Source organism: Protopterus annectens, chromosome 7.part0 (assembly GCF_019279795.1).
Source record: "Protopterus annectens isolate FY-2018-M chromosome 7.part0, PAN1.0, whole genome shotgun sequence".
In the NCBI taxonomy this organism is placed as follows: domain Eukaryota; kingdom Metazoa; phylum Chordata; order Ceratodontiformes; family Protopteridae; genus Protopterus; species Protopterus annectens.
Genome location: NC_056739.1, coordinates 1,181,807,621 through 1,181,834,293, shown reverse-complemented (window position 1 = coordinate 1,181,834,293; position 26,673 = coordinate 1,181,807,621). Strand labels below are relative to the sequence as shown.

The 26,673-nt window shown below is 42.4% G+C and overlaps 1 protein-coding gene across 2 annotated transcripts in view; it reads left to right on the top strand.

Annotated features, from left to right (window-relative positions):
- GMPPB (GDP-mannose pyrophosphorylase B) overlaps nt 1-26,673 on the top strand; it is an 824,737-nt gene that overhangs the window by 553,607 nt on the left and 244,457 nt on the right. The window lies entirely within an intron of this gene.

The following is a 26,673-nucleotide window of genomic DNA, read 5'->3' as shown; positions in this document are numbered from 1 at the left end:
AGGGGACTAGGAGGAGCAGAGACAACGACCAACCCAAGGAAACAGCACAACCACAGACACTATTAGCCACTAAACTTAACAGGGGACAAACAGACAGCCACTACCACTACATACCAGGAACCACAGTAAGAGCTAGGTTACAAGACAACTTCCACACTTTAAATAGCAGCTCATCTAGGCTACAAGATAAAACAGACCAGATATTGAAAAACCATAGATCAAAATCAGGGTTCCACTTCCACACTTTACCAGTCAAAGGATGAAAATCTACCTCCAAATCAAAAAAAAAGAGGAGAAAATGAAAATGATAATGGAATTAAAAACAAATGCAAGGCGCCAGACATACACAAGACTACAGATAGTTCAAGTGAGGACCTGCCAACTTAAGCCAAACAAGGAAAGGGGGAGACCAATTCTTATTCCTAGTTCACCCCAAATACAAAAACATACCAATCCTACCAAAAATTCCTCCCCACCATGAGCGATTCCCTTGGCATAAAAATGCTCACCTACAAACACTTCTGATCTGCTGGGCAAGGAGGCATGGCTGCATTCTCTACCTCAGATTCTGCATAGGATCAGACTCCTATTCTTTTCAAATCTGCACCAGATCATTCTCCATGCCTTGCAGTTCACAGAATACTATCAATGTATTCACCCATTATGAACTACATCACTTGCTGGCCATTGCAGGGCACAAATTGCAGATTTACAGTAACGCGCACTGCAGACTACAGGGGACAACAAAAGCAAAAGCCATTACACGGACTGCTGGGTACGATCCATTTGAAGCAGGACTAACAAAAAGATCAAAAGAAACAAGGGTTACTTGCTAACAGAGGAAGGACACAGTCAAACACAGTAAATTTCTGGGCTGAACAAATCCCATCCTGACTACAATAACAAAAAAACTTCCACTTTGCTCAAAGGCATTCCTGAAACTTGGTAACAAAAAACAAATCCACAGCGTTTGGCACTAACAAAACCATACAAGTTAACTGCAGCCAAATTCCAGAGGCCTTGGGCTCAGTCAGGCATGCACAGTCTAGGGTCCCACTTGATGCAGATACATAAAACAGAACTTCACTGGTACCTAAATCCCACCTGGTCCCAACATGGTGGCTCACTAAAATGGTCAAAGCCAAAGCCACCCTTTCTCACAAAAGGCCCAAGAAGGCAGATCACAACCACCATGCCCTTCAAACCCAGGATTCAAAACCATTGGACAAATGCAACCAAGCTTCGCATTCATCACAACAGCAACCCATGTGGAGGATCATCCAAGGAAGTGGGCATTAAAACTGGCAATCAAGATGACACCATTGTGCTGTGGGGGCAGTTGCACATCAAAACTAACAAAATAACGGCAAATGGGCAATCCAAACAATCTGGGAGCTCCTCCTGGATAGCCAGTTGATGATAAGGTATTTGTGGATATTGTCATGTGAACATCAATATCTGAGCATCTGTTAACCTCATTATGCTATGCAGAATGAAAGCAGACTGAAAACTCATGGCACCAGCATACAACCACGAGTTACAGGCAATAGACCACACGAATGGAACAATACTCATCTCAGACATTGCCAGCAGAAAGAATGCATGCCCACGTATCATCCCAGCACCCGACATTCAACTACTCAAATTCAAGAAATGGGACATTCCATCCCGCTTTGGATTCACGCATTCAACACTGGAATCTAGTACTACAAAATTGATAAACCTCGTCCCCACATACTGGCCATAGCAAGTGACCTACTCAATCCAAAGAGGAAAGGCCTAATACAAACCAGCAGCCCCACCTTTGAACAATAACACGTCACACAGCAGAAGCTCATCCTTAACAAATCCAAACAGATGCCTTTGATGTTAACTCAGAACAACTACACTGACTGCATGGAACATCACAGAGCATGTCTCGAACAAGATGTGGGAGTATAAGCTGGATGCCTTTGATCAGAACTCAGAACAAATTACAAATGGACCATGTCTAAAAACTGGAAAATGGAAATGGAATGTCACAGCATGTAAGAGGAAGAGGAGGATTTGTCAAACAGAAAAAGACATTAGATTCTGTAGTACGCACCTTCAATTCAGGCAACAACTATGCTGGAAAAACTCCTCATCACCTCCATTGCCACCTGTACTTGCATCAAATACATACAAACATAGATCGTCAGTGACACCTGGCATTCACCCCGAAATCAGAGGAACCAAAGCCTCCTACTCCTCCAAACAACCACCTGCATCAGCTATTTCAGCAAAATTTGTGAACCTTGGTTGACACTTTTACCACCAGTGCAAAGGCAGACACTCAGACCCTAAGCACATGTAAACAAAAAATTCTTTCCTACAGCACTTACCTAGCAGCTTGGGATTCAGACTTACAAGGCCTTAATGGCTTCTACAGACCCTGAGTGCAACTCAGCACTTTAAGCAGCCCACAACCCACTAATCTGAAAAAACTGCTTTCCTACTGGCAAAGGTCAAGCCCAACACCTTTCAGAACAGGAGGCTCCTTTTCTACCCAGTGCACAGGGAAAAGGATGTCTTATACCAACTACGACAACCCTTGAACAAAACAGCTACATTACGATACAACTTGGTATCCACAAGTAAAGCTAAACCACAGGAAAGAAATACCTCAAACTACAAAAGAAAACAAAACTACCACAAAGAAGAAAGAATGGCAATAGAGTTAATATTTACATAGACAGCCAGACATACTACTTCAAGACAGACAAAAACACTCAGATAGACTTCATAAGACCTGTAGCTCCAGACAGCCTCAGCATAGGATCTTCTACCACCACCCAGACAGCCTTATTCTGATAGGAATATGCATGCGATACGCTTACTCCTGTGCATTTGCATTATGCACCCAGATCCATAAGAGATCATTGCAGTAGACCAACAGCGCCTGCTCCTCAGCCTTCTCTTTATCCTCAATCACCCTTGACATTATTACTCACACCACTGACTATGACTTTTAAGTTTTTCCTACCATTATAACTTGTTCTATATTCCTACTAAGGTAAATGGGTTTGTACCTGCTGGATCCCAAGTGCAGTCACCTACTCCATAATCTCCCCTCCTCCTCTCCTTGTCTAGTTGGCTATGTGGGCCCTCCCTATTTCAAGAGACTGCAGATGCATGTATTTGTTTTCATTTACAGTTTTGTATTTATATTATATGTGTTACCTCTATCTATTTTAGCATCACATCAGCTACCTGAATCTTTTTAAAAACTCGTTGGGAAAATGGCGGTGCCACAAAAACCACTAAATGGCTGTGCAGAGGCTGTTATGGTGGACAACAACCCGACTATGTACATGGTTCTGTCTGCATTGTTTATAGTGCCTGAAACTCCCACTCAGATTCTCTTTAGTCACATGTCCCTTCCAGACATGTATTTGTTAGAAGTCTATGTTATTGCTACCTCTTTTAGCCAACTAGTTAAGTGTGAGTCATCCTTTCTCTGAATACATAATTTTATTTATTTATTTTCCATTTGTTTACCAGGTTAGTCCGACTGGACACAAGGTGACCGTTTTCAGTTGAGGCTTGGGGAGAAAAGCTCCAGTTACATAGTAAAAAATTATATAAACATAGCTATTTTGTACAAAGAGCATAGAACATATAAAAAAAAGAGTAAAATCAGAGTTTTACAAATGATGCAGCATACAGTGGTTAGAATATTGAGAAACAAACAAGATATTATACAACAAATATACAATTGCTTGAACATAAATTCAAAAAGAAGTTTCCATAGCCAAACAGGGTCATAAACTAGAAATCATAACTATAAAGGTGGCCTAAACACCTGGTTCACAGTACTATGCACTAAGTGAAACTACACAGTACACTTGTGATCTAGGGATGTTGAAAGTCAGGAACAGGTAAAATTAGTCTGGTTCTGTACAGGAACATATCCAAGTTTTGAATAGAAGATATTTTAGTAGGGATTTGAAAGCATGTTTACTATTTAGACATCTAATGTGAGGGGGTAGACTGTTCCAGGCCTTAGCAACTGCATAGGAATAAAGGGATTGGCCTGAGCTATGTAAGCAATTGGTAACGGTCAGTAGAGCGGTATTGGAAGATCTTAGTTGACGCGCAGTAGTATGGAAGGTGAGCAGACCAGAGAGGGCAGTTATTTTATTTGATTGGTATATCAGCTGATGGGTCAGGAAAAGTTGATTGTATTTTAGTAGATTAGGGAGTTCTAACCATCCTAGTCGTTTTAGGGATAGGCAATGGTGAGAATGAAACTTAGCATTGGTTGCAAATTTTGAAATTTTATTGTAGCAGGTAGATAGTTTAAGAAGGTCAGATTTGTTTAGGTTAGGTAGAACTGGGGAAGCATATAGTAAGGTGGAGAGTAGATGGGTACGAGAGAGAGTGATTCGGGATTCCTGTATGAGGAAGCTCTTGCAGTGGTAGAGTGAACCCATTTTTTATGAACTTTGGTAGTTGTTAGTGCTATATGTTGAATTTTAGGTTTTGGTCAATAGTTACACCTAGTAGCTTGGCTTGAGTTACTGGTGTGGTGTGGGTATTTATTGTTGGAGGATGTTACTGAGAATGGTGAGGTGGGGGTGAAAGTTTTGGATGGGTGGAAGATCATGAGTTGGATCTTAGATGGGTTTAGTACGAGGTGGGAGGAATTTAACCATTTTCGATAGTAGTGAAGGCTTTATGGGTTCTATCTTGAAGTAATTGTAGAGAGGGGGCTGAGTAAATAAGGAGGAGGTATCTTCAGCATACTGTATTGTATTAGTTTGTTGGGTAGCCGAGGGGAGGTTATTGGTAAAAATGGAAAATAGTAAGGGCCCAAGAATGGATCCTTGCGGAACACCTTGTCCCACTGGGGGGAGAGGGGATAGAGAGTTATGCCATTTAACAGCTTGTTGCCAGAGGGACAGATAATTTTTAAACCACAGTAGAGAGGAGTTATCCAGATTGAGCTCTTAGAGAGTCAATGTAATTTGCAGTGGGATACCGTGTCATATGCCTTTGACAGGTCTAGGAAGACAACCGATACTAAGTTACTGAGATTTCTTTGTTGGTTGACGTGGTCAGTAAAGGATATTAGGGCAGAGGTGGTACTAAGGTTTGGTCAAAATCCATGTTGGGAATTTGCTTGTAGGTTATATTGAAGAAGATGATTCAGTAGTTGGGTGTGTGCACATTTTTCTAAGATTTTTGATAGGGGAGATGGTATAGCTATGAGGCGATAATTACTAAGTTCTGTCGCAGAACCACATTGTGTAGACGGATGACGTAAGAAATTTTCCAGAGAGAGGGAACAGTGTGTTCAGCTATGGATCTATTGATGAGTTTGGAAATAGGTTAGGCGATGGCAGAGGCGGCAATCCTGAGGTAATCAGCGGGGAGTTTATCAGCAGCAAGAGTGGTGGGTTTCAATTTGGCAAGGTGTTTACGAATTAGATCAGTTGGAGCTGGTTTAAGAGAGAACTGGGTGTTGGTCTTATGGTGACAGTTTTGTATTTTGGGGGAATTTTTAGTAATAGTGGGGAGATTGTCGAATAACTTTTGGATGGAGAAGGTGAAATACTCATTAAACTGGGTGACAATATCATTGTTATCACCTTCAATGTTAGGGTCTGGGGAGATGATTTTTCCTGGTTGGAGAATGTGGTTGATTGCGGACCAGAATTTTTGTGGATTGTTGTAATGAGTTTTTTGTAGCTGGATATAATAACTTTTTTTGTCATTACATATTTGTTTTTTTGCTTTGTTTCTGAGCTCTAGGAAGTATTGTTGATTTGCACTTGTTTTATTGGTATGCCATGTTGCCCAAGCTATGTCTCATTGTTTCAGTAGAGATCTTGTGTCCTTTGAGGTCCAGGGGGCTGGGTTGGTTTTACTAAGAATTATACGTTGTGGGGCCATAAGATTAAGGATACTTAAGAAGTTAGTGTTAAAGTACTCCACACCTTCATCTAATGATAGAGTTTTAAGAGGCGACCAATTTATTTTTTTTAAGGTGTTGTTGAATTGGTCTGGTAGGAAATTTTTGGAATGATGGATAGAAAGTTTTGTGTGCTGTCTTAGTGTGAGTGTGGTAAGGTGATCACCGAGGGAGTTTGGTAATGTACCAGATATATTGGCAGATGAAGGCTTGTTGGTTAGGATCCAGTCTAATATAGATTCCATTTTGGTGAATTTGTCTATACGGGTGGGGGTTTGGATAAGCAGTGTGAAGTTAAATAGGTTTAAATGGTACTTGGGGGGGGGGGGGTGCTGTGATAGAGACCCGATCAGTGTTGAAATCCCTCAGGATAAGTGTCTCCTGCGGGAGGGCAGTGGAAGTCCAATGTAAAATGGACTCTAGAGTGGCAATATTGTTGCCTGGTAGTATGTAGACACCTATAATGTTCAGTTGTTTCTGCTGGTTTAATTTTATATTTGCAAACAGGGTTTCTGCGTAGCCGAAAGTGAGGCTATCTTTACATATTTGTTGGAGAGTAAGGTTGTGCTTATAAAGTAGGAATGCCCCCACCTCTTTTAGCTATTCAGTCACATCTAAGGACGTTGTAGCCAGGAGGGGCTATGGTGGTATCTTTGATGTGGGGCTTGAGCCAAGTCTTGGGTAGGAGTACAATGTCAAGGTTATAGAAGGATATAGAGGCATGTAGCTCTTCAATTTTATTCATGATGCTGCAAATGTTTATACTGAGTATTAAGAGGTAAGAGGGTTTTTCCTTGCAAGGGTTATTAGGTCCACGTAGGTTTGTAGCGATGGGTGTAGTAGTAGAGGGGCCTGGGTTAGGGTGGATGTCACCACTGAGTGAAAGTTGGTTAGTAGCAGTGGTCAGTGTATGTATGTAACTGGCGATCATATTGTGAATGAGTAAATTGGGTAGTTTTTTATAATTAGTTTCTTTGTAGGTGAGCTCAAAGGGGGTGTGGTTGAAGATGGTAGTTGAACTGTATATGTGATTATGGTGGTGATTGTTGGAAAAGGTTAGTGTGGGGGAGTTTAGTTGATTGTGGTTAGTGATAGTGGAGTGGTAGGAAGTTAGATGGTAGCCTAGGGAGAGGGGAACTGCTAACAAAATAGAAGGTGCAAGCATGGTGAGAGTTGAAGGGGGTGGTGGTATTATATGTGGAGTTAAGTTATCTGGTTTGGGAGTTATTAGAGGGAGAAAGGATAGTGTGATTGGGCAGAGCACCACAGAACAAGTTAATGAGCAGGTGGTGAAAGGAGGCCGAGGGGGGAGTGGTTGGAGGATGATGTGATAGGTTGGTGGGAGGTGTTAGGGAAGTCAGATGGTTGTGGTTGTAAATAAATTTGGGTATAGGTGGGGGCCTGTGGGATAAGAAGGCAGGGTGGGGAGCAAGGTGAGCCAGAGCACAGTGGGCTGAATCAACTCCCCAAGGTAAGGAACTCCACAAAGAGCTGAAACAGTGAGTTAGAGTAGGTAAGGTACTTAAAGTGCGATTATATGGAACTGTGACTGGCAACACCACTTTGACTTATATGGGCAGTAGCTAACAGTAAATCAAGAGGAAAGTCAGGGTCAACTGTTAATTTTAAGTCAGTTTCAAAGAAAAAGGGGGAGGTCTATGGCAGGCCATAGCGTCTATGCACACTACTCACTCAGAACAACAAGTAAGATAACTTTAATGAAAAAACAACACCTACAGGTTTTAATAACTAGTGCAGCTCTGTAATGGAAGATGGTGGGCAGGTATCAGACCACCGCAGCTTCAGATTGCAGAGTACAGTCTCGAGGGGGAGGCAAAGCAGCAGAGTTATATTTTCAGTAAAAAATGCAGCAGGTATATTTAAAGACTGTAAAACAGAGCAGAGATATAGGCATTAGGGCAAAGTGAGTAGAACCTCTGCAAATGGGGAGTGGGCAGTATTAAGCAGAGCAGAAAATACTGGGTAACAAATGCACAGACTTAGGCTAGTCATGCAATAGCAGAAATAAAAACAGTATTTAGCCATCTTTTATCAATGGTATGTTAGGGAATACACCAGTATAGTCCCAGTTACAGAGCAATTCACCAGAAATGCCTAGCAGTAGTTAGTTAATGCATTAGACAGTGATTATATTTCTTAGTATCTAGTTCAATAGTATTTCAGCATCATATTGCTCTGTTATAGATGTAAATGATTCGTATCTTCCCAAACAGTCGTTGTATAATGTTCGGAGAAGAGGTCCATGTCCATCTTTATTTACCTGTAAGACTGTATGCAGCAGTCAGCAGGGCCACTTTGCTATCAAAACATTCCCAAACACCCCTGAACCCCCTTCCCATTATATCTTCTCACACTGTCCATTTCTACATTGTCACACTATTGAATGGTTGAAGTAAATAGTCCCAGGCCACCTTGTTTTTTTAAAAATCTACTTTGCGGTGGAAGGTCACATTTAGTTGAAAGTCATTTGAGTGGATGTGCTGGTTTATATACTGTCTTGCTTTATTTAATAATTTCTTGGATTTTTAACTGCTATTTTCTTTAAGAAGAATTGACAATTTTTTTTGTGCTTCATTAGGCCTTCTAGTTTTCTTGCACAGTGTAAACCATTGTTTAGGATATGTGCCATCCTAGAGCACCATTCCATCCACTGAAAGGCACACTTTCTGTGTATCATTTTAGAACAGGAACATAATCATTACCATTTCTTTTTCGTTTTAACAATACAGGAGGTGACAAGAAGGTCACAGAACTATGTCATGAAGCAGGTGTTGTTGATGCAGTCCAGGGCTTCTGAACAGCTTGTACATCTTCCTGCTTTAAAAAAGTTAAAACTTTTATTCCTAAGAATGAGCCTTCATTGTCCATGACCCAGGTTTTTTCTGTCATGGCAGATAACTCTCCTTCAAGTTTTGTAATGAAGTTAGGGAATCAAAATCCCTATCATTCTGATTGCAGCGTGCACTTCACTATGCTCATGTAACTGCTACTTCCTCCAGGTCAGGCATACAGCCTGTCTATCTTTGCTATAGGCTGAGAGTCTGACTGACACCATAACCATAAGCATATGCCAGTTGGCCTTGTGTGCACTGTCATTTCCCCTCAGGCCAGGAGCACTGGGAAGGTTTTCGACTCTGCCAGAAAACAGGCTTTTTGTATACACAGGAGTTTCCCATTTCTGTGGCTCCATTGTCATGATATTTTAATTCACTACTGCTCCAAAGACCGTAAAACCCTCGCTGCTGATGCCAACACCCAGTATTCCAAAATCACTGTTTGTAAATCCTTTGATATTATCCTTTTCTTGCCATTTATTGATGCTGTTACATTCTGCTACTTGGTATTACTCGTGCTGATGTCTTGTGTTTCATTGTAGTAATACCCAACACTATATTCTAACTCTGTGACTCATATCATTAACATTACCCATTTATTCCACTCCCCTTTCAGCATTGCTCCTAGTCGGGATATCCTTTCCAGTGTTTGTTGAATGTTCTGGTGTCTAAAACTTTGCCCCCCCATATGTTTCATTACACCAGTTACCTCCTCCTTAGTGCCAGTTTAACTGGTGCTAACTCAACCATAAGTCCATTAAGTCCCTGGTTTGGGGATGTGTAGGCCTATAACTAAAATTGTTTCATCTCTGTACTGCCCCAGACCTCATCCACCTTGCCTAAGGGCTTCTGCAGCCTCATACCTGGAGGTCCTTCCCTAAAAGGGTACTTTCCTACTCCGTGTCTGACCCTTTGGATAAAAGACAAAAGAATGCAACATCAGAATGAAGGCATCTGGACACCCCTTGATTCTCCAACAGAAGTTTAGAATTATGAGGAAAAAAGCCAACTCTTTATTTAACCCTTCCAAAGGACCCCACATTTAGAGAATATCTCCACATGATGCAACAGAAAGGAACTCTTGTACATTTTTTTCTAGCTATTTTCCAGGAGGAGCCCATACAGCTAGAGCTATGCCATGAACCCTGATGTTCATGTCTGTAAATATCCTGATGGTAAGTCTTGCCAAAATCCACATGAAATAGATGCAGCAGTTCCTCAGGAACCTATGGATATATAGTACCTTCATCCATGGATATAGTACCTTCATCCCTGAGCATGTCCGTTCCCCTGATCCCTCTCATCCAAAAAGGAGTTTCTTTAGTGGACAGGTCAAGTGCAGAGGAACTTGAGCTTGCCCTTCACTATACCAGAAAGTACCCAATGCCTGTCAACAGCTGCCTCCATCCTAGCTTATGGGGACCATGCTGGGCACATCAAAGTACAGGGACAGTGGGATCCCAGTACAGTGACTGTTCATATCATTGTAAAGGATATACTTTTCCTGATCTGTACCCTTTAGGTCTTTAAAGATACCTGGGAAATGGGCAAGCTGATGGTAATCACAAACAATACCACCATGATGTTCTATATCACATAGCAAGGGGCATCCACTCTTGCCAGTTGTTTAGGTTAACTGTGAAGGCATGGATCCTAGCACTATAGTGTGGATTCCTTCTAAAACAATATACATTCCTGTAGGGCAAAAGATGGCTTACCTGCTAAGCGAAGCATGTCCACATGAGTGGGCTTTGGAATGAAAACCCTTCAATTTCATTGCACATACCTGAGAGCATCCTGGATAGACCTGTTTATAACCCCCACACACACACACACACACACACACACACACAAACTGACAAATCAAGAAGCTCTGCTTCACATCCTTATGCCAGGAAGTCTGGGCCTCTGGGCCACAAGCGCCTCAGTCAGCTTCAGAAAGGGTTGACTTTTTTTTGCTTTCCCCAATAGTACTTCTGAAATCAAAAGTACTAGTGAAGGTTGGGGAATAGAGAGACACCATCATTCTAGTAATGCATTCTGACCCAGGCAAGCATGGTTCATTTTCATTCTAACAGCTCCACACATGAGGAAGGAGTTTAGTAAAGGATTTGAAAAGGCTGAAGAGTTGGGCAGAAAGCTGAGAGTTGAGGTTTACTGCAAGCAAATACAAAGTACTGGACTTGGGCCAAAACAGCCCTGGTGTGAAGTTAGCAGCAGAACAGGAAAAGGATCTAGAGATGTTGAACATATCTGGATTGGACCACCAAGAAAAGATTTAGATGGCACTCATAACAATAAAAATAATGCTGGGTTGTAGCTTTGGGCAATAGATTCCCAATGCAAAGAAGTTCTTCCACTCTAGTATACCTTGGTTAGATAACATTTCCAGTACCACATACAGTTCTGGATGCCACATAAGGAAAACAACATCAGGCTGCTAGAAGGAATGCAGAGAAAATTTTGCAGGAAGATCAAGAGATGAGGTGTGTGACCAGAAATTAGAGGAACTCATTTGAGACCAGAATAGACAAGGAATCCAGTATTGGTGCACATGATCATGTCAGGGAAATGTGAAGGAATCATTCTGAACAGGACAAGGAGAGGGGCATAGGAGGCAAATTGCAAGGATTAACTGCAGGAACGGGTGGTGGAGAGGAAAATCCACAGAGGCATTCAGTATGACATGAGAAAGGTGGGTAAAAGATAGAAGGTCCTGCTTGAGTAGAGATAGAATGCCAAAACACTTGCAAAGGCAGACTACAGATCCTATTTTTGTGGCAAACAGCTCTGACTGTGATCCAGGTGACAAGAACTTGGGCAAAGAAGAATGGCAGTGAGCGGTTGCTATCAGCTCACCCATCCTGGGGGACAAAGGTGTTTGTGGCTTGCTACTTGTGTTGACATTTAGAGGGGCCACTTGTTGCATCTGCAGAGTTTGGGCTTCTCAAATACATGCTGCCTTTGTGCAATTGCATGAGTCGGGAAAGTCTTCACATGGAGGCACACTTCCTGTAGTAGGCAGCGTTCAATGGAGCTCAGAAAGCAGCTGTGAAGGAGTAGGGAGTTCCAGGTAAATGGGTAAGCAGTTTGCCCTCTCCCTGAAACACCAGACTCTCTCTCTCTCTCTCTCTCTCTCTCTCTCTCTCTCTCTCTCTCCAGTAGGGAACAGATGTGCCTGAATATGCTACCTTGCCTAACTCAGGGATGCATAACTCTCAGTCACTGTACAGATGGACACATGGGTATGTGTATGTGTAGGACAGCCATCAGGTAATGTCCTGTGAAAGTGCAAAAATAAGTAAATGAATAAAAGCAGACTACATCTTAAATAGGTTCCAGGAATGTACAGTTGTGTATTTAAGATGATGAAATATCACTGTAACATGATAGAAACTGTTTATATTTATAAATTCGTATATATTCCATGGTTACTGGGTCTTATAACACTTTATGAATTGCCAGAACCCTCCCTTAGGCTGCACCTCGTTTCTCGACTAGGGCCAGTACCAGTCAATCCCACAGTACATTTGTGAATACCCATCCAGTCATCCAGGCTATGTTTAAAGGAGGTAGTGAATCACATTGATTAACATGCAAGGGAGGTTTATTTCAGAGGCTAGAGGGGCAGTGGGTTCTAAACTTATTCCTCAATAGTGTTTTATTTATTTGCTCTTGAAGATTAAGGTTTCTGTTTCTAGAGTTGGTGGAGCCATTGAACTTGTGGAAATGTAGAAGATCCAGGAAACCTGGGTCTCCGGTGGCATGGTGAGTGAGTTAAAGATCTCCCTTAAAAAAAATCTGTAACACACAGGATAAAGGGATGGAGCCTTCAGTCTGTATTGGCAGCTCAGGGACTTCAGGCCTGTTTTCCTTTTTGTTTTTCTTATTGTTTGATATAATTATTGAGAGACATCCTGAGGGGGAAAATTACACTCAGTACTTGGTGTGACACTGCCTGCCCAGCTATCTGGAATTTTGTAAATAATTCTATGTCATTTGCGAATATTGATATGATTTATACAGAACTGTATGTTATGTACTGATCTTCAAGAATGTAACCACAGCATACCCTGCTGGAACATAGAAGATTAACTTACAAACCTTCAAGAAAATAAGTTGAAATTAAGTGCTTTATGATGTGCCATAAAACTTAGTTAATGCAGCAAGGAGACAGGATGTCTAGAGCTAGAAGTTTATTTCTATTGCCTTGGAGATAAGTAATTACTAGGTCTAAAATGTAAAAGTGTTAAATTGTTTTACGACTTCAGTTCTGAGCAAACATCTGAGAGATGTGTATTTTTCACACAGAAATGTTAAATCTTGTTAAGTTTCTGTTAGCCTGGGAACTGAAAGCAGGTGACAAAGACTGATGTCGTCCAGGCTAGCCCAGCAGTAATATGTGCTATTAATTTAAGAACTCTCTCAGAGACAGGGCATTTTGTATCTTGTCTTGGACCTAGAAACATCCATTCAGCACATCTGGATTTGCCTGTAAGTAACTTATTTAGGGCATAGTATCTCTTGGATGTCAATAGGAATATAGTAAAGATTTAGTTTATATGTTTTCTGTATTTATTTGAGACTGTCCTGCAATGTTGTTTTAAAATATTTTCTGCGATTCTGAACTCTGCAGTTACTGTGTTGATTGAGTATTGTCTTGTTATTTTATTATTAAATATATTGAAACATGTTCTCAAGCTGAATACATAAAACTGCATCATCATCTCCTTTGGGGAGAGAGATGTCCCACAAATTATCACATTAATAACAACGTTCTAAGCATGCAGTCAGTTGTGAGGGATTTGGCACCCAGATTGATAGCAGCCTGACTTTTGACCACCATGTTGCTTCCACTGTATGGAAAGCTTTCTACATGGTCCACCTCATAAGTAAGGGTATCTCATCCAGGGCAAGGAGGTCATAATATCCCTATATTCTTCTCTTATAAAGCCCATTATTGAGTAAAATGCCCCATTTGGCATGTACTTCGCAAAGCACATGCAGCAGCTGGAGAGACCACAGAGGTTCCTCACCAAGATAATCCGGGGCCTCAAAAATCTGCCATACACAGATAGGCTAAAAGCCCTAACCCTCTATTCTATTTCATACAGACTCCCCAGAGGTGACCTGTTTCTGGCTTACAAGGTGATTTCGGACCCTGCCTTGATGGGACTGCTGCATATCCGCAAGTCAAGCTCGACTCGAGTAACCCACACACACAGCCTCAACCTGGTCTGTGACATCAATAGGACTTGCTGATGGGACAGATTTGTGTCCCAGAGACTCCCCCATCTATAGCATAAACTCCCTCTCCATGTCAGACAGAGTACCTCTTTACCCCTTTTTAAGCGTAATCTGGATGGGAAATAGAAAATACATCCCTGGGATTCCACTCATGTCCCTGCTGGACAAGGGGCATCGGGTGCTGATTTGTCTATGCATGGGCTAAACTCTTGGCTAGGCTTATAAGGGCCTCAGAACCCATAGCCTTGTAACTTCTTATGATCCTATGATAAACCCATATTTGTGACTGGTTTGTTTAGAGATATTTAAGCTCTTAGAGTAGTGGCATATGTATTTGGACACTGTACAGGCCACTCCTAAATATTCTTGCACTTGGTCACACTTACCATTAGGGTAATAGTAGCATTACACAGTAGGATAGGTCACCCTTTGGTAAGGGTCTTAAAGTAGCTGATAAGGGGTTCTGGTGGCAGTGATAACTATCTTATAGTTTGGGCATAAGGGGGCATAGCTAATAAACCTGTGCCAGCCTTTCCCAGGTGTGTGTTTGTGTATAAATCAAATCTCAAAGTTTGTGTGAGTGTGTATGTCAGCTACTTGGGCAGGGACATGAAGCACTGGTTGGACAGAGAGAGTGTTGGGAGGACTTGACTTGGAACCCTGGCTAAGGACTCAACTCTGTAGCTGTGCCAGTGGGGAGTCTTATTGGGGATCTGGAGAAAGAGGGAGAAACCACCCCAGACTGACTGTGATCTCTGTGTGCTCTTAAGCTAAATTGTACTTTACTGTGTCTACTTGTCATCCTCCCATTGTGTACATCCCCTCACTGTTACCAGTGGTGAGGATTGAGGCTCCTTGATTACTGGCCAGTGCAGGAGAGTTACATATTAATTGTTTGGCAGTGGTGGGATATCCACATCACATATTAATTGGTTGATAGTGGTGAGATAGCCACATCACATATCAATTGGCTTGTAGTGGTGTGAATATTGAATTCCTGTAGCTTGTGTACAGTGATCACAGAAGGTGCTTATACTCAGCCATGCAGTGAACATTGAGTTTTTGTTAGCTTAGTAAGTCAGGGAGAACAAGCAATCATGTCAGCAGAGGAGTATGGCAAGCTGACAAGGACCCAGTTGGCTGAAATGTGCCAGGCTAAAGGACTGGTGCATGCAACCTGACTAAAGCAAACATGATTGCAGCTTTAGTCACAGCTGCATTGCAGAACAGCAACCAGGAGGACAGTCAGACTGGCCTTGGAGATGTACAACTGTCAGAAAATGGACAGCTCAACCTTTCCACAGAGGACTTAAAAATCCATCTGGAGTTAGAGACTTTAGCTAGAGACCAAATGTTTGGAAATAGAGGCAGCAGAGAGACTGAGGTGTCTAAAGACTGAGGAAAATGAGAAACTGCAATGTCTGAAGGCTGACGAAAATGAGAAACTGCGACACCTGGAAGCTGAGGAGAAGGAGAGGCAGAGGCAACATGAAAAGGAGATGCTGACTCTTCACTAGAGTCATGCGGGTAATGGTGAAGTGAGTAACCGAACCCCAGAAGCAACAAAGGTCAGTAAATTTTTTCCACAATTTGTAGAGGGGGATAATTTTGATAGTTTCATTCCTATGTTTAAGAGGGTATGTAAACAGTATAATGTTGACCAAGGGCTCTGTGTACAGTTCCTGATACCCTTACTGCATGGTAAAACTGTAACTGTTATTTCTAAACTGTCTGATACTGATTTCTTTAAATTATAATGTAAAAAACTGTCTTTTAGAATGTTTTAAGTTAACACCTGAAGCTTATAGAAAAAAGTTTTGTGAGCATAGATGCAAGACAGATGAAAGCATGTGTGATTGTTGCTGAGCTAAGCACTGATCTTCATAGGTGGGTGAGTGGATCTCAAGTCACCACTTTTGAAGGGCTGGCAGTAAGGGAACAAGCCCTTAGCACTTTGCCTGAGGACATGAGAATCTGGTTAGCTGATAGACAATACAGTACTGCAGATGAGTTGGGGAAGAAGGGAGACCTATACCTAGCAAGCAGGGCATCACTGCACAGGAAAGGGACACCCAGTGCTGCTCATGGGACTAAGGGAACCCATGGTGGTCAGCCCAGACTGCCCCAACAGAGTCTACCAGTAGCAGGGGAAGCCACTAGTCCAGGTACACGTCCAGGACCTAGGGTTAAATGTTTTAAGTGCAACCAGTGAGGCCATATAGCATATAGATGTCCATGGAGGCAAGGTGGGGAACAAAAGGTGGGAGAGTCAGTAAGTGTGAATGACAAAATGCCAGTAGTAAGTTGTCTTGAGACAACAAGGGTACCAAACTACCACAAGAGGTTATATCCTGTCTTAGTGAATGGGAAAGAGGCCATGGCTGAGAGAGACACAGCCTCTGACCTAACCATTGTGAAGCCTGCAATGGTTACAAAGGAGCACTACTTGCTTGGGCAGTCTACTCCAGTCAGAACTTTAGGAGGGATCCCATTCCAAATACCTTTGGCTAGGGTTCACCCTGACTGGGAGGGTGGAAAAGGAATCCAGCAAGTAGGTGTGTTTGAGGATATCCCTGCAGATGTCCTGATAGGGAATGATTTCGATAATGCAGTACTATGTGTGCATGCAGTTACATGCAGTCAAGCTGGGAGACATGTGGGTCTGGTAGCCTGGGGGAGAACTCGACAGACTGCACACTTGCAGCCTGGACTGGTGAAGTGGTTACTTCAAGGAGGGAGCTACCTTGTAGCAGTGAGACTGAAGGTGAGCCACAGCTGCTTGTGGGTGCTGATGTTCCCTTGGACAGAGTGACTGGAAGGGCAAAGGTGAGTAGTAGTAGTACCCAGTCTGACAGTGAGGCACCGCTGTCAGAGGATACCAGACTTCCTGTGGAAGGGGAGCTGGGAAAGATTACAAAGGGAGAGTTGAGACAGGCTCAACTCTCAGACCCTACATTACGAGGCCTGAGGGAGGTAGCTAGTGAGACACTTGATTCTCAAGGGAAGGTGGAATCTGTATACTGGGACAAATGGTTACTATATAGAGAGTGAACCCCAGAGGTAGGGCTAGAGGGTGAGAGAATACAGCAGTTTGTAGTTCCCAGAGCCTACCATCTGGCACTTCTAGCCATAGCCCATGATCTTTGCAGGACGTATGGGCATAAAACATACAAAGAGACGTATTATGCAGAACTTTTATTCGCCTTTGATTTCCAGAGATGTAACACAGTGGTGCAGGACCTGTGAGCAGTGCCAAAAGCTAAGCAAGGCAGGAGACAAGGTGAAAGCTCCTTTGATGCCTTTGCCTGTGATTCAGGAGCCATTTCAGAGGGTAGCTATGGATATTGTGGGGCCTCTGAGTACCCCAAGTTCCACAGGGAAAAAGTATATCCTAGTGGTAGTAGATTATGCTACCAGATATCCTGAGGCAGTTGCTCTGTCCTCCATTGAGACAGAAAAGATGGCAAATGCTTTGTTAGAGGTTTTCAGCAGGGTAGGTTTCCCAAAAGAAATACTGACTGACAGAGGTGCCAGTTTCATGTCAGACCTGCTGGCTTGTCTGTGGAAGTACTGTGGGGTGAAGGACCTAAAGGCCACCCCTACCATCCACAGACTAATGGTCTTGTTGAGAGGTTAAACTCTACACTCAAGAGGATGCTACGAGCATTTGAAGACCAGTTTAAGAGGGAGTGGGACAAATATTTGCTCCATCTTTTGTTTGCTTACAGAGAGGTGCCCCAGGAATCCACAGGTGTTTCACCTTTTGAATTTTTGTATGGGCATAGGGTGAGTGGACCTCTAGCTTTGATTCGAGATGAGTGGGAGGGTGAGTGTGACTCACACAAGGCGTCTGTTGTGGCATATGTCCTAAATATCAGGACAAGGCTCAGGGAACTCATGGGCTTGGCCCAGAAGAACCTAGCAGAAGCCCAACAACAGGAAAAAGGTCTGGTATGACAGGAATGCTCAAGCTAGAGAGTATGCTGTAGGATGGCAAGTAATGGTTCTCATTTCTGTCAGACACACTAAGCTGCAGGCAGCTTGGGTGGGACCCTTCAAAGTGGTAAGGAAGGTCAGTGATGTTAACTACATGGTGGAACCGCTAGGCAGGAGGCAGGGGCACAAATTTTATCATGTTAACATGATGAAACCTTACCATGATAGGGAGGCCCTTGTGCTGAGTATTTGCAGTGGATGGCAAGAGGAGTATGAAGGGGATCTGGTGACTGATCTCCTCAGTGAAGCTCGAACTGACACCACAGTGGAAGGGATAGCAATGTCCCAGCAGCTATCCCCTACCCAGGTTCGAGAAATCTGAGCAGTGTTACAGGAGTTTGGGGATATGTTCACTGGGAAACCAGGTTGCACCCACCTGGTACAGCACCATGTGAATGGAGGACCCCAAAGGCCTATTAAGCAGGCCCCTTATAGGGTGCCTGAGAGAGTCAAACAGACTTTGAGGGCAGAAATACAGGAAATGGTGGAACTAGGGGTAATTCAGGAGTCCAACACTCCCTGGGCCTCCCCAGTGGTGCTGGTACCAAAGAAGGATGGCAGCAACAGGTTCTGTGTGGACTACAGGAAATTAAATAGTCACACAGGGTCAGATGCGTACCCCATGCCTAGGACAGATGAAGCCCTAGAGCAGCTGGGTGGTGCTAATTATCTTAACACTATTGATCTTACCAAGGGTTACTGGCAGGTGCCCTTGACTCCCAGTGCTATAGAGAGGTTAGGCTTTGTCACTCCTTTTGGCTTGTATGAGTTCACGAAGATGCCCTTTGGGATGTAAAATGCCCCAGCAACTTTCCAGAGGCTGGTAGATCGTATCCTAGCAAGAGTAGGAGATTTTGCCCTTGCTTACCTAGATGATATTGTCATCTACAGCCATTCCTGGCAAGAGCATCTTCAGCATGTCAGGGAGGTGCTGGGCAGACTACAGAGGGCAGGGTTGACCATTAAGCCCAGCAATTGTCAGGTGGGTATGGCAGAGATCTCCTACCTGGGACATAGAGAAGGGAGTGGTAAGATCAGACCAGAACCTGCCAAAGTGAAGCCATTCAGGCATGGCCTACCCCTGTTACCAAAAAGCAGGTGAGGGCATTTTTGGGGACAGCAGGGTACTACAGAAAGTTCGTCCCCCGTTATAGTACCATAGCTACCCCCTTCACAGACCTGACAAGGAAAAACAGGCCAAATAAGGTAGTGTGGACCCCAACATGTGAGCAGGCATTCCAGAAGCTTAAAGGAGCTTTGGGAGGACCCCCTGTGTTAGCCAGTCCAGATTACAGCAAATAATTTGTTGTGCAGGTGGATGCTTAAACCATGGGCTGGGGGCTGTACTTAGCCAGGTTTCCTCAGAGGGAGAAGAGCACCCAGTGGTATATCTCAGTCATAGGCTCCAACTCAGAGAGGAATGCTGTGCAGCTGTAGAAAAGGAATGCCTAGCCATAGTGTGGGCACTGCAGAAACTTCAGCCTTACCTGTATGGAAGGAAATTCACTGTAGTTAGACAGTGTTTCAAAACCTGTGGATCCAACCCTTGAAGATCCAAAGACAAAATCTTCAGATCCCACCCCTTAAGATCCAAAGTCAAAATCAAATAAATAACCATGGATCATATCTCCTGTGCTCTTGGATCCGGTGCCTTCCTGTATCCCTTCTCCCTTTCTGGACAGGTCTCCCAAGCATCACCATTCTAGACCTTCATCCGTAGCATATTCCTCTCATTCCTCCAGAAGTCTGACCAAAGCCAATATGGACAGAATGATGAGGAAATTCTTAACGCAAATTCAAATGGGAGTTCTCCCAGCTCCTTCTCCATCAGGTCTGGAGACCTTTGTGAGTACTTACCCTGCCTGTATCATCTCCTTCTCCAATCTGTTCATTGATTTCAGAGCAGTCTGATCCATGGAATCTGGAGGCATCCGCAGGGGATCCGATGTTCAATGCATCTCCCACTCCAGTGGCATCTCTGAGTGGACTGGCTCTAAGTACTTTGGAGCCAGATGACTCTCGGAGCTGTAGCGTCAGCATCGGATCCCGGGTGTTGGAGTCAACTTCAAGGTTATCAGAGCCATCTCTGCCCCTCAGAGCTTCGGAGTTGGACAGCTCGGCTCTGATTCCTCCTAGAATGGTTTCCCCTTCTGGTCAACAAGCATGTCTTCTTGGAGACATTAGTTTCTTTCTCTCTAAGACATTCTACCTTCGAGGTAGTAGAAAGAGCTTTCTCTGCACCTAGGGAAAGGATATTTCCACCCTCCTCGGCTCCTACTTACCAGACCCAGTTGTCTGTGTGCCTTGATCCTCAATTTCCTTACCACAGGGACAACCAGTCCAGAAAAGTCACCAGGATACCAACAGGGTATATTGATATCTACCAATATTTCTCAGGAAGATCCCACCAAAGAAGTTCCTAGGAAGAGGAAGTGCAAGAGGAGGCACTTAGACTTACCTCAAGAGTCTGTCATAGAGGATACTGACTTCAGTGAGGGGGAAGGGTCCCCAAAATCAGCACCTGCTGACGTCTGCTTTGGAGACATTGTAGAAATTCTCAAGCAAGTAGGTGGTTGGTCTACAGACAACCCTTCCCAAGAGGAGTTGGTATTCCTGGAGGCTTTTGGAGCTGTTCCATCTACCTCCTGGGTACTCCATCTGCCAATGAGCTCATTGATTTGATCTCTCAATAGGTGTGGAAGAGCCTGATTCTGTTGAACCAATCCCCAAGAGACCAGATGGGATCCTGGCATCACCCAAGGACAGGGAATTCTGGAGCAAGGGAGTACCAGTTGATACCATGGTCATAGCAGTGGTCACTAAAAAGGAACTTGCAGAACAAAGTTCCTCTGTTCATCCGCTTAATAGGGAGTCTGGGGCACTGAACAGATTTGGGAAACGTGTATATGCCTCAGTGACTTTTGCACTTCAATCACTGAATTATTCATCACACTTCCCTAAACTCCAGTGGGATTTGATTAGAGAACTTACCAAATCCCTCTCTGGGGCTGTTAGTTTTGAGGCAGAGAGCTTGATTGCCTCACAATTCTGCTACCCTACAATCTGTTTCAAACTCTTACATGAGGTTTATCTCCCATGCAGATGAAGGTACCTTAAGGGTGGCAGTTTCAGGTGTTTCCATTTGGAGACATGCCTGGATGCTTGCGTGTTTTCGTGGAGCCTTTCAAGTCTTCCTTCATCAATGCTCCCTTTGACAAAGTTCTTTATTTGGCCCCAAAGTTAGACTCACTATCCAGGTGTGAGCAGGAAGGTAAAAACCCTGTCTGCTGTAAGCATACTTTTTTAATTCCTCAAAGGACCTTTTTTAGGAGTTAACGAGGTGGCCAAAAAATGTGATTCAGAAAGTTCCAGGGTCCATTCCAAGATCCACATGGAGATAGTTCCCCCCCGGGGCAAATGGGGGAATCTAATGTAAGATGCCACCCGCAGGGCAGAGGAGGTCCGCAACACCAAGAATCTAGAGATACCTTCTCTGACAGATCCTACCAGTGGTGCTGAAAGGAGGACCCAATTGTCCACCTCTGGAAGCAGTTGGGGGCCATGTATCCCTGCATCAGAGAGTCTGGCTAGAGATTACAAAAGATACATGAGTGCAGAGAATTATTTCCAGAAGTTATACAATACCCCCCAACAGTAAACAAAATCCTCAATGTTCCACCCAATCAGAGGGAAGCAGCAGCAGCACTAGAAATAAACAAACTGCTAGAAAAAAAAGAGTCATCCAAGAGATCCCCCTCCCAGACCAGAGAGATAGTCCGGAAAGTACTCTATTTTTTTAGTGCCAGAGAAAACAGGGGACTGGAGTCCAGTTTTGGATCTCAGCATTCTAAACAAATCAGCCCAGTACACCAAGTTCCAGATGGTCATGGTCTGGTCCATTCTGCCCTTTATGCACAATGATGATTGGATGTGCTCGATAAATCTTCAGGATGCGTACTATCATATCAAGATGAAAAGGTCCTCCAGGAGACCCCATGTGCTTCCAGCTGGGAGACAGTCATTTCCAATTCAGAGCTCTGCCCTTTGGTCTCACCATAGCCCTTAGAGTGTTCACCAAGTCTATGGCAGTAGTAGCAACTCACTTGAGGCTGCAGTTATTCCAAGCTTTTCCGTATTTTGATGACTGGCTCATAACCACTCTGACCAGGGATCATCTGATCAAAGCACAAGATTATGTACTCAAGTTATGCTTTCACCTAGGAATTATCAATTACAAGAAACATCAAATTGAACCAACTCAAACACTGGAGTTCATCAGAGCCCTGTTCAATACATTATCCATGGCAACCTCTCTCCCTCCATCAAGAATTCAAACCATTTGTTTCCAGTTCAAAAAGATCATTCAGAGTTCTTCTCTTTCACTCTACTGATCCTTCAAGCACTGGAGGTCATTGCTTGCTGTGATCATTCTGGTTCCACTAGCAGGATATCACATGAGAATTCTTCAGTGGATCCTAATGACTCAATGTTCCATTCTTCGCCAAAGTTTGTCCACCCAAATCAAGATAACTCAGGACTGCAAAGAATGTTCTCCTATGGTGGATAAACTCTGATCAGATAAGGAAAGGTTGCCCCTTTATTCTCCCTCAGCCAAAGGCCATAGTTACCACAGACACTTCTCAGGGTGGAGGGCATTTCTTGGAAGAACAGTCTAAGGCACATGGTCCCCCGAAGAGGCTAACATGTATATAAATGTCCTGTAGATGAAAGGTGTCCTCCTAGCATTGCAAGCTTTTCAAGACACTCTTCCCTCAGGAACTATTACGATTCGATGTCAGTGGACTGGTACATCAACAAACAAGGAGGAACCAAATCTTACCCCCTGTGTCGAGAAGCTATGAATGAAAGTGTGCCAATGGATGATCTCATCCATTTAGTTTCTGATATCCGTGCACATTCTGGGGAAATCCAGAGTGATAGCAGACATGTTCAGCAGGTCCATTCTCATGCCTCATAAGTGATCACTCAACAAGAAAGTTGCGGAAAAGTTTTCTGTCGATGGGGCCAACCTTGATGTGATCTGTTTGCATCTCCCCTCAACAAGTGCAGCAGGTCCTTTGTCCTGATCCCTCCACCGGGAGAATCACTGAAGGATGCTCTTCTCCATGATTAACCCCCCCATCTCCTCTACCCTCCACCCCCAGTACTTCTAATCCCCAAATTTCTTCAGAAAGCTTCTTGATTGTAGAGCACAGTTATCCTCATTACCCCTTATTGGCCTCATCAGATTTAGTTTCCCTTTCTTTGGCCTCATCTACTTCAGCCACCTTTGATTATGGATCCAATTCCAGACTTCTGTCTCACCCGACAGACATGATACACCCAGACATTCTGGGCTTAAAATTGAATGCGTGGTTTCTCCACTTCCATTTATATCTAGACTGCCCAGAGTTTCCTCCCTTGTCTGCCACATTATTTTATCCTCCCACAAAGCTGCACCTTAAGCTTTACAGACGTAAATGGAAAATATTTGTTTTTTGGCACAGAAAAAAGACATTGATCCTTTTTCAGCACTGATTCCTAAAGGCCTTGAATTTTTAGCTGCATTTTTCAATGAAGGTACTAGTTTCTCTGTTGTTAAAGTACAAGTAGCTGCCATTTCTAATTTTCATGTAGGAGTAAATATCTCATCTTTGACCACTTCCAGACTTTGTAAACTTAAGCAGAACGTCTCTTCTTAGAACCCCATTAAAAGATACCACTCCTCTGTGGGATTTAAGTATTCTTTTTACAAGTATTCTTTACAGTCATTGACACAGTCTCCTTTTGAACCATCAGTTAAGTGTGATCTAAAAGTTTTGACCTGGAAAACTCTTTTTAGTTTTCACTATTCTTTCTTTTTTGTCTATATATATATATATATATATATATATATATATATATATATATATGTAAATAAATATATGTGTTTGTGTGTGTATGTGAGACCAGTAACATTGAAAGGTAATATTTAAAGGCTCATTATGTTAAAAAGTTATAATTCCCACCTTTTATTTGTAACAGCTTTTTAAGTATCTAATTACAGCTTTTGTGTTACATGCACACCCTAATATTTGGCAGGTTGACCTTTTTATACAGTTGTTTCTTGTCATATCCATATGAACCTGTCACATCTTAAAAAAACTTTTTGTTTTATTGAAAGCCCTAAAAAAAAATAAATAAATAAACAAATACACACACTATACATGCCAAAAACCTATTAACTTAATATTAATATGCAAAACTGTATACATCATCAAATATGGAAATTTTGCCCTCCTAATAGGAACAGTTGACCCAAACTGACAGCCACACTCATAGACCTGGGTTAACCTAAACGGAAGGTTATCCATCCTAAGATGCATAGTACAGCCTGTGCTTCTACTAAGTGCTGTCTGATTTTGTCTTATCTTTATTATGCTCCTAGAATAAGAAAACATTTGAATGCTTTCAGAAAACATCATCTCCTAGCCATTAAAAAAATACGTTTTCTGTTTTTATTTCTCTTCATCAGATTATCTCTATGGAGACATGAGAACCGGATACAGGGTTGCTTCTGCTAGTATTTATTTATTTATTTGGTAGATGAGAGCTTTAATATATTCAGTGTTCTTTTTTTATTTGCTTTCTCTTAAAACTTGTTACTAAAGCCAAAACCCTCTATCCAGTCATTCCTTTATACATGAATGAGAAAAAAGTAAGATTTTTTTCTTGCATCATACTCTTTTGAAATAGACTTTTCATCCTTGTTTTTACATTGCAGTGCCTACATTTCTTAAAACTGAACAAGGAAAAAGAAAGAAGGGAAAAATGGGAACATGTTTACTTTAGTACCTCCATTACACTTGAAAATAACTAAAACTTTACTTTATAGCATGCAGATATCATGCACTATATAAGTACTACTGTTAAGAACAAATGTTTGTTTTACTTAGTTAACTCTTTCCTTCCTCGTCCCGTCCTAATTGTTCCTCTAAACATTAATGACATGAAGTAGGCCATATGCTTTAGAGTACCCTACAAGTTTAACAAAGCCAAAAAAGTCCAATATTTCCAGGTTTTCTTGTTCTGTCATGTGTCACAAATATAATTTAATGCTTTGTAATTCCACATTTATTTGCCAGCTTCTGAGTTGCTTGTTTTATTCCTGTTCATCTCCATCTCCCAAATCCAGTCTCTGCTTCATTCCAAAATACTCTCAGTTCTTCTAGTCAACTCTTGTGTTTTTTTCCTCTCTGTCTCACGCATTTTCTGTTGAAACACTGGAAAAGGTTTCAATGGCACACTTTCTCTATGGTCTTTATTACCAGAAGAATAAGAAACAGAATATCCTCCTGTTTCGCAGCTTACTTTTTGTTGGACAAACTTTTGTATTTCCTCCATGGCATGTTCTGCATCAAAAATTATTTTGTCCTACCAGGAAAGAATATTCTGAAGATAGCTAGATACAGCAGTTTGAATCTCATGCCTGCTTCTCGGCATTCCCTGATTAGTGGAATATATTTACTTTTCTTCTTCCTGGTGTACAGTGAGTAAACTTCCACAAACACTGTACTGTTCCCACTTATAGTACTTTGTCCTTATGTGACTTTTTTGTCAGAATCAACTCCTTCTGCTGGTAGGATTGCATCTTTACTATTAAAGGTCTAGGCAGCTTTCTCATGGCCAAGTTTGGAACATGTGCACAGTGTGGACTTTCAATTAACAACTCCTGCTGTGGAATACCAGTCCAGTTGCTTATTTGTGCTTTCATAAAATTAATGCAATCTGTTTCTGCCAGCTTCTCTGGTACGGCAGAAAATCTCCAATTTGTCTAATTCTACTATTTTTTGAAACATCTCTTCTTGAGCAGTCTCATTTAGCCAGCCTTTTCTCTATTTCGACCTCCGATTTTTGCCATTTTATAGCCTCATCTGAATACCTGTTTAAAGCTTCTTCCATTTTATCCTGCCTTTTATTTGAGTTGATATACTCCATACTGTTTATTTTAATCAGCTATAAGCATATTTGACTTATTTGTTTTCCTCTAAGTTAAGTCATGTCTTACACCAAAGCTGAAGCTTGCACTGCTTTTTGCTGAACAGCTGCAGAATTCTTCCCAGTCAGTGCTTTTCCTCATCTTTTGTGGTTGATTTTCTTTCAGATTCTCTGAATTTCTTTTTTGCAGACAAACATTCAGGCAGTGCACTTACTAGACAGTGAAATTTACCCAAAAATTGAGTTCATTGGCTCTCACTTCCGAGTTTCTTTTTTTCACACTAGGAGAGCTGAAATTAAGCTGTTACTCAGTGTACAACCATCTTGGAAACCCAGAGCACAAAAGCTTTTAGCACAATGACTCAGGAAACAGAAAGTAAGAAAAGAGGTGTTAGAAATATTTTGAAAATTGTATGAAAATCTGTATAAAGCAGAGGAATATGGAAATCAAGAAAAAGTACAAATGGAAATGTTTATGGAAGAATTAAATATGTCAAGGTTAGAAGTAGATGCGGCTCAGTTATTAACAGTTAGGATACGAGTAGATGAGATAAAAATGGTGTTGTGTAACCGGCTATAGAAAAGTCTCCAGGAATAGATAGTATTTCTATGGAAGTCTAGAAGCTAGGATGAAAGAAAGTCATAAAGATCTGGAAGGTTTTG